Below are 8,807 nucleotides of genomic sequence, written 5' to 3' on the forward strand. Positions count from 1 at the left end.
CCAACTGAGTCGATCGGTAATATTCCAAGGTCGACCTAGACTAAAGCCTACCGACAGTATTCCAGGGCTGACCCAGACCAGAGTCGACTCGTAGTATTCTAGGGTCGTCCCAGACTAGAGTCAATCGGTAATATTCTAGGGCCGACCCAAACCAAGGCAGACTGATAGTATTCCAGGGGCAACCCAGACTAGAGTTGACTAACAGTATTCCAGAGTCGATCGACAATATTCCAGGGCCACGTTGACCGACTAGTCTTTCTGGCAAAGCAGAGTAGAACATCTGACCCGCTAGTCTTCCTTGCCTGGTCTAGCCGACCAATCTTCTGACAGAGCATAGCATCCGACCCATCAGTTTTCCTGACCAGGTTGAACCAACCAGTTTTCCTGGTCGAGTAGAGCATCCGACCCACCAGTCTTTCTGGCCTAGTTGAGTCGACCAGTCTTCCAGGTCAAATCAAGCCAATTAGTCTTCATGACCAAGCAAATCAGTTTGTCTGGTAGAGAAAAACATCCGACTCGCCAGTCTTCCTAGACGACCGAGCTAAGTCGATCAGTCTACCTGGCAGAGCAACACTGAGCTGATCAATTAAAGGCTCGTTAGACCATTGAGTCCATCAACATTTTATCTCATCTATTGACACCTAGACAGGAGTAACATGACCTCTAACAACTTTGTTTGAACAGGATCCTCTAACACCTATACAAGGGTATTATTACCCTCTAATATCTTTTGTCTTGACATGACCCTCCTATAAAAAAGCTCTGCCCCCGCAAGCCAAAGGGCGAGCAGAGAAGGAGAAACTCCTTACTACATACACTTATTTTGTTATTTATTCTCCTGCACTATTTATCTTCTTCATTCTTGACATCACCGGAAATTAACTTGAGCGTCAGAGGGGATGACCCGGGCTGCCCAGTCTTCGATCTAACCCCTCTTTCGCTCTTTTACTCTTTGCAAGCTCTTCCGGTGATGAGGATAGCTCATCCCCTCCTCCTGGTTTCTAACCCAAGGTCTTCTTTCGGTCAATGCCAGCAATAGCTCACTAATATTTCATCTTTCACAGCTTTCAAACAGGATCAGAAGTATATAGGTTAAATCAAAAGAATATTAAAATATAATATATAAAAAATGACAAGATAAAAGAATTACTTAATTAGAAAAAATATAGAAAAGGATTTCTCTTTTAGATCTATAAGCAAGTCACCCATCTTCTAATCGTCAGCACTCTCTCATCATCAATCTATGAATTTGGTTCCCCTCTAACTCATCTCCAAGACAAAAAAAAAATTAACTTGTCCATCCTAACAGTTCGTCTCTTTATGCAAATCAGAGTGAATGTCCTCTACTTGCTCCCCAAGTTTAACAAGAAGACATCCCCTGGCAACCCTAATGTAAAATACCGGAAAATAGGCGAATATTAATAAGGGAATTTTACGGAATTTTTGGAAATTTTCCGGGAATTTTTCGGAGCTCGTATGGACGAGTTAACAGGGACGAGAACGGGGCCGGGAAAAAGCCCGTTTAGACTACCCGATTTAAGCAAGGAAAAGATTATATTTTTATATATCCTTTTTCTTTTATTTCCTTTATTACTTTTCATTTTCTTTTGTCGCCGTTTCTTCCCTGCCGAGCCACCCGCGCGCCCCTCTTCTCTCCCTGTCGCAATCTTTGCCCTAACCGTCGGCCACGGCAGTTCCTCCGCCTCCACCTCTTCTTCTCTTCTCCCAAGTGCCGGCAACACTTCCGCCCAGCCGTGCCCTAGAACGAGCGCCGGAGCCGATCCTTAGCCGCGTCGCTGCCACTCCTTCCCGACGCCTTCCTCTCCTCTGCCTGACGCCGACGACGCCATGGAATAGAGAGACGACGATTGAGTGTCTTCTCTTCCCCCTGTGCTCGCATACCGCCGACTGCCCCATGCCCTAGCTTCACTGCCCGACGCTTACTTCGATCGCCGATGCCCTAGCCGTCTCCACTGCCGATCCTCTGCCCTATTTGTAAGCCGAGGCTTTTGGATTTGGGTCTTCTTCTTCCTTTTCCTCCTTTTCCTCCCTGTTCAAGCACTGCCGACGCTGTGCCCTAGCCGAGCCCTGCTGAAGCTGTGCCCTTGCACTGCCGCCGGCCACAGGTTCGTTTCATCACAGGTCTTAGGCTCTGTACCCTAACTGTGATTGGAATTAGGTTGTGGTTCTGTTCTCAGATTTTGTTGTGGAGGAATTGATAAGTGTTTTGGATTTGGTTTATATGGCAGAATAGGGTTTTTAATCTGCTGCGGTTAAATTGGTTTTTCTGATCAGTTGAGCGTCAACAGGAGCTTGGGATTTAGGTATGAAATGTTGGGCTTCAATTTGATTCATCTTGCAATCCTGAGATGTTGATGCAGTGTATTAGCATAACATGTGTTGTTTGGGCAGTAACTTTGTGATCCCCAGCAGCAGCTCTGATCTTGTTTCGGCAGCCAACATCTTTGATTTTTGGATCAACAGTGATACATACGAATTGAGGTATTGCGTAGGGCTTTGATTACATGATCATGTGTAGATTTGAATTAGGGTAATGGATCCTTGTTGTAGATTGAGTTGGTTTTAAATGAATCTAATGGAACGATTAGGGTTAAGACCATTAACCTTAGTCAATGGTTAGAATTAATGTTGGATAGGCAATTGGTTATGTTAATTAGGGTTTTCCCTGATATTAGTTTCGTGGATTTTATTAAGCTATTTAAATTCATTTGAATTGTAGCTAAATAAAATATATCTATATGTTCGACACAGGACTTTGACGCGAGACGGTATCTCGACGAGTATCTTGATTACCGGATTGGACCACTTTATTGGAGGCAGGTACTTTGACTTATGTCTTTTGATATGCATAATAAAGTGTTTAACATATAGCAATGATTGTGTTATCCTTTTGATTCGGTTGGTCACTACATGATCTGTTACATGTTGTTTGTTTATTTATTATGCACTGCATGTTATTATTGACCTGACCATACATGCTTTCGGTAGTGACCCAACCATGTGATACATCATGTTCAGGACCTAGGGTTTATATGATACCCTATCTGTTTGTGTACCTTCCATCCGATACATTGACTTGTGGTACACCTTTTATTTATGTATGGATCTTGCTATGCTATTCATGAGATTGCCATGCTTAGTATCATGCATCATGTTTGCATGCTGTGCGATTGTCGGCTCCACTATGGTTGAGTCCATCGCCAGTTACATGTACTGCACACACCACCACCACCCATGGGTTAGTGGTATATCAGACAAGTGTGTGGCGGTTCTGCTGTTTGGCTCCGTTGGTCTGAGGACTCAGCGTGGAAGCCGGCAGATGGTGGACTCTGTTTGGCTCCGTTGGTCAGGAGACTCAGCGTGGTAGCCGGCAGAGATTTTTCCTCCCCGTCATTGTGTACCGGGAGATGAGAGCATTGAGCTCCCCCATTTATGATTTGGGGCCAGAGGACAGGAGTACTCCGACAGCATTCCGTCCACTCAGTCACTGTCAGGAGCAGTGATGTCCGAGTGCACGGTCACCATATGCATTTATTGCATTTTATTGTTGTGATTGCTGCACTTATATGCTGCATTTGTATGGATGCATTTGTTTGACATGCATACAGGATTATGATTTCTTCGGTCTGACGACCTGTTACCTTTGTACCTTGATTCCGGTTAGTACAGTTATCTTCTAATTTCGTTTCAGTTGCATTTATTCCTTCTCGTATTCAGGAGACTGTACGCATGATTAGTGTTGTCTGTTATTTGTTTTATTATGCATATCAGTTGTACCTGCTGAGTGTTGGACTCACCCCGCCTCCATTGTTGATATTTGCAGTTCCAGTCGCTGGCCCCCCCATCGCACGTAGAGCCAGTTCTCTACTAGTTCGTTATTTGTTTTTATTTGGCCTTTTTCTATATCAGACTTTGTTTAGTATTGTCTTTGGATTTTTCCTATGAATATTGTATGGAGTGATACCTTTTGATGGATTTTTGATATGATATTGAATTTCATTTTACTACGTGCCTGCCTGGACGGCAGAAGAGGTGAGTTCGTTGGATTTGAGCTTTACGAGTGTAGTGGAATAGGGTGGATTTCGAGTCAGAGTCCTATTGTTATTGATTACTATTATTAACTGCGTGGTTGTGACAGCCAGAGGCTGAATATCTTTATAAACTGCGTGGTGTTTGTTTTAATTTGTGTTATTATTCCAGCCGCATGTGGCTGAGGTGTATAGTGCTTGTAGAAAAGTTTCAGATTGTCCGCCGTACAGGGGAGATGTTGCCGAAATTTCTTCGGACAGAGACTCCTCCGGGGCGTGACACCTGAACTCCTATAGCTGATCCCTAACTACTTTCTCTCGCTCCTCAGTTCATCAATAGTGTTTCAGTGTGTCGTATATAAACCTCAGAAGAGTAGTATGACACACTGAAACATTATTGATGAATTGAGGAGTGGGAGAAAGCAGCTGAGGGATGAACTACGGGAGTTCAGGATTGCCATGAGATATCTTCTTGTTAAACTTGGGGAGTAAGTAGAGAACATTCACTATGATTTCATAAAGAGAAACTGTTGGGATGAACAAGTCAAATTTTTTTGTAGTTAAACTAGAACCAAATTCATAGATTGATGATGAGAGCTCACTAATCTTCTGCTCCGAGAACCACACTCCTGTATAATAAAGAAGTCCTCTAATGCGACGATAAAATAGAGCTTTCAAAAGAATCTCCTCCTCGGATTTATCATATGGAGCGTTGAAGGCGACTTCATGAGAGGGGTGAGGAGGTGGTCACCATCAAGGCATCGACCCCATAAAAAGAGAATAGAATCAAGGCATCGCCATAGATGTTGTAGAAGAGACGCCCAAAACAGGGCCTGAGGAGTATATGCGGTGAAAGATCGTGCATGAGGGAATGGAAAAGATGAGCTCACGGACATCGGAGAAACACAATCGTCACATACACCATGAGTCGAGCAATAGAGAACGATGGTGAAGGGAGGCCACGACAGATAATCCTCCATTTGACGATGTTGGCAGTGGAAGCCGGTGAACCCTAGAGGGAGGGAGAGGGGCGAGGTAGGGTTTTTTTTAACTATAGTTTTTTTTCGCCTAACTTATTATACTTCCGAATTTATTGACAACGTTGATATATATGGTCGTGCAAGTTGAGTATTTGGCCGTGTATTACCATATAATAAATAATATATGGCCAAGCAGGTTGAGTATTTGGTCATGCATCCTACTAACCCCTTGACAGGGGTAACATGACCTAGACAGGGGTAACATGACCTCTGACATCTTTGTTTGAACAGGATCCTCTGACACCTAGATAAGGGTATCAATTATTCTAATGCACTATTCATCTTCTTCATTCTTGACATCATCAGAAATTGACTTGAGTATCGGAGGGGACGACCAAGGTATCCCAATCTTCGTTATAACCCCTCTTTCGCTCTTTTACTCTTTGCAGGCTCTTCTGGCGATGGGAACAACTCACCCCCTCCTTCTCCTAGTTTTTAACTCGAGGACTTCTTCCGGTCAACACCAGCAACAACTCACGAGTATTCTGTCTTTCATAGGTTCCGGGTGGGATTAGAAGCATATAGGTTAAATCAAAAGAATATTAAATATAATATATAAAAAATGGCAAGCTAAAAGAATTACCTGATTGGAAAAAATATAAGAAAGAATTTCCCTTCCACATCTATAAACAAGTAACTCATCCTCTAATCATCGACACTCTCTCATCATCAATCTATAAATTTGGTACCCATCTGACTCATCTCCAAGACAAAAAAGAAAATTGTCCATCTTAATAGTTTATCTCTTTATACAAATCAAAGTGAATGTCCTCTTCTTGCTCCCTAAGTTTAACAAGAAGATATCTCATAGCAACCCTGGACTCCCTAACTGATCCCTCAACTACTTTTTCTCGCTCCTTAGTTCATCAATAATGTCTCAGTGTGTCATATATAATATTCAGGGCTACCATGAGATGAACTACGGGAGTTCAGGGTTGCCATGAAATGTCTTCTTGTTAAACTTGGGGGGGGGGGCAATTAGAAGGCATTCACTTTAATTTGCATAAAGAGGAACTGTTGGGATGGATAAGTTGACTTTTTTATAGTTAGACTGGAATCAAATTCAGAGATTGATGATAAGAGCTCGATGATTTTCTGCTTCGAGAACCGCACTCCTATATAATAAAGAAGTCCTCTAATGTGATGACAAAATAGTCTTCAAAAGAATCTTCTCCTCGGATTTATCATATGGAGCGTCAAAGGCGACTTTAATGAGAGGGGTGAGGAGGTGGGCGCCATCAAGGCGGCAACCCCATAATAAGAAAATGACATAAAAGCGTCGCCATAGATGTTGTAGAAGAGACGCCCAAAAACAGGGCCTGAGGAGTATATGTGGTGAAAGACCGTGCAAGAGGGGATGGAAGAGATGAGCTCATGGACGTCGGAGGAACACACGTCCTCACGTACACCATGTGTCGAGCAATAGAGAAGGACGATGAACGACGCCCACAACGGATAATCCTCCATTTTACGACATTGGTAGTGAAGCCGGTTAACCCTAGAGGGAGGGAGAGGGGCGAGATAGGGTTTTTTAACTATGGTTTTTTTTTTGCCGGACTTATTATACTTCAGAATTTATTAACAAAGTTGATATATATGGTCATACAGGTTGAATATTTGGTCGTGCATCACCGTATAATAAATAATGCATGGCCATGCAAGTTGAGTACTTGACCATGCATCCTACTAATACCTCGACAATTAGACAGGGGTAACATGACCTCTGACATCTTTGTGTGAACATGATCCTCTGACACCTAGATAAGGGTATCATAACCCTCTAACATCTTTTGTCTTCACATGACCCTCTTATAAAAAAGCATCACCGAAAATTGACTTGAGCACTAGAGGGGGCGACCGGGGTAGCCCGGTCTCCATTCTAACCCTTCTTTTGCTATTTTACTCTTTGCAAACTCTTCCGATGACGAGGATAGCTCACCCCTTCATTCTACCGATTTCTAACTCGAGATCTTCTTTCGGTCAACACTAGTAACAGCTCACCGGTATTCCATCTTTCATAGCTTTCGGATCAGAAGCATATAGGTTAAATCAAAAGAATATTAAAATATAGCATATAAAAATTGGCAAGCTAAAAGAATTACCTAATTGGAAAAAATATTGGAAAAAAATTTCATTCTACATCCATAAACGGGTAACCCATCCTCTAGCCATCGGCACTCTCTCATCACCAATCTATGAATTTGGTTTTCATCTAACTCATTTCCAAGATAAAAAAAAAATCAACTTGTCCATCCTAACAGTTCATATCTTTATTCAAATCAAAGTGAATGTCCTCTACTTGTTCCCCAAGTTTAATAAGAAGACATTCCATGGTAGCCCTAAACTCTTGTAGCGGATCCCTCAACTGCTTTCTCTTGCTCCTCAGTTCATCAATAGTATTTCAGTGTGTAATATATAAACCTCAGAAGAGTAGTATGATGCATTGAAACATTATTGATGAACTGAGAAGTGAGGGAAAATAGTTGAGGGATCAACTAGGAAGTTTAGGGTTGCCATGGGATGTCTTACGTGAGGACGTGTGTTTCCCCGATGTCCATGAGCTCATCTCTTCCATTCCCTCTTGCACAGTCTTTCACCGCATATACTCCTCAGGCCCTGTTTTTTGGCGTCTCTTCTACAATATTTATGGCGACGCCTTTATGCCATTTTTTCTTATGGGGGCGCTGCTTTGATGGTGCCTACCTCCTCACCCCTCTCATTGAAGTCATCTTCGACGCTCCATATGATAAATCCGAGGAGAAGATTCTTTTGAAGACTTCATTTTGTCGTCACATAAGAGAACTTCTTTATTATATAGGAGTGCGGTTCTCGAAGCAGAAAATCAACGAGCTCTCATCATCAATCTATGAATTTGGTTTCAATCTAACTACAAAAAGAATTCAACTTGTCCATCTCAATAGTTCCTCTTTATGCAAATCAACTACTTGCTCTCCAAGTTTAAGAGAATGACGGCAAAGGATGGCCACGACAGATAATCCTCCATTTGACGACGTCATGCAGGTTAGTGAATTGTCGATGTTCAAATAGGGCTTCTAATTACCGTATAATACATGGTCATGCCTGCAAAAAGGTTGAGTGAATTGTCAATGTTGTCAAAACTGGTTATCGATCGCTGCTAGGGGTGGGGAAAAATATCGAAATTTTGATTTAACACACATACCATACAGAAATGTAATGAACTATACCGATTTTATGGTATACCGAAAATTTCAATACGGTATTATACCATACTAAAATTTTCAGTATCGATATTGATATACAATTTTTAGCAAAATTTTTAGTATACCGCAGCAATATTGAAAATTTACTCTAAACGGTATGAATACTAGAATTTCGATATACTGAAATTCCAATATACCGAAATTTCGATATAGTATTGATATGAAAAAATTTTATATCATATTTTTGGTACAGTAACAATATACGAGTTGATGGTTTGGTATACTGTATCATATCACCCTTAATTACTGCATTTTATTCTTTATCATTTTGATGAAAGCTTTAGCAGAATGTGCATGTGGCACTTAAGGAAATATGGTAGGTTGGTCCTCCCTTTCATACTTATGGTATGTCAGAAAAATGAGTTTGTAACTAAATCAAAAAATGAAGTTAGCCATTAGATGGGAAGATAATTTCTTGATCTTTACCGGTATGTGACCTTATAAACTTGCCATGCATTTCATTAATTCTCAAAGTG

This window comes from Zingiber officinale, chromosome 2B (assembly GCF_018446385.1).
Source record: "Zingiber officinale cultivar Zhangliang chromosome 2B, Zo_v1.1, whole genome shotgun sequence".
NCBI lineage: Eukaryota > Viridiplantae > Streptophyta > Magnoliopsida > Zingiberales > Zingiberaceae > Zingiber > Zingiber officinale.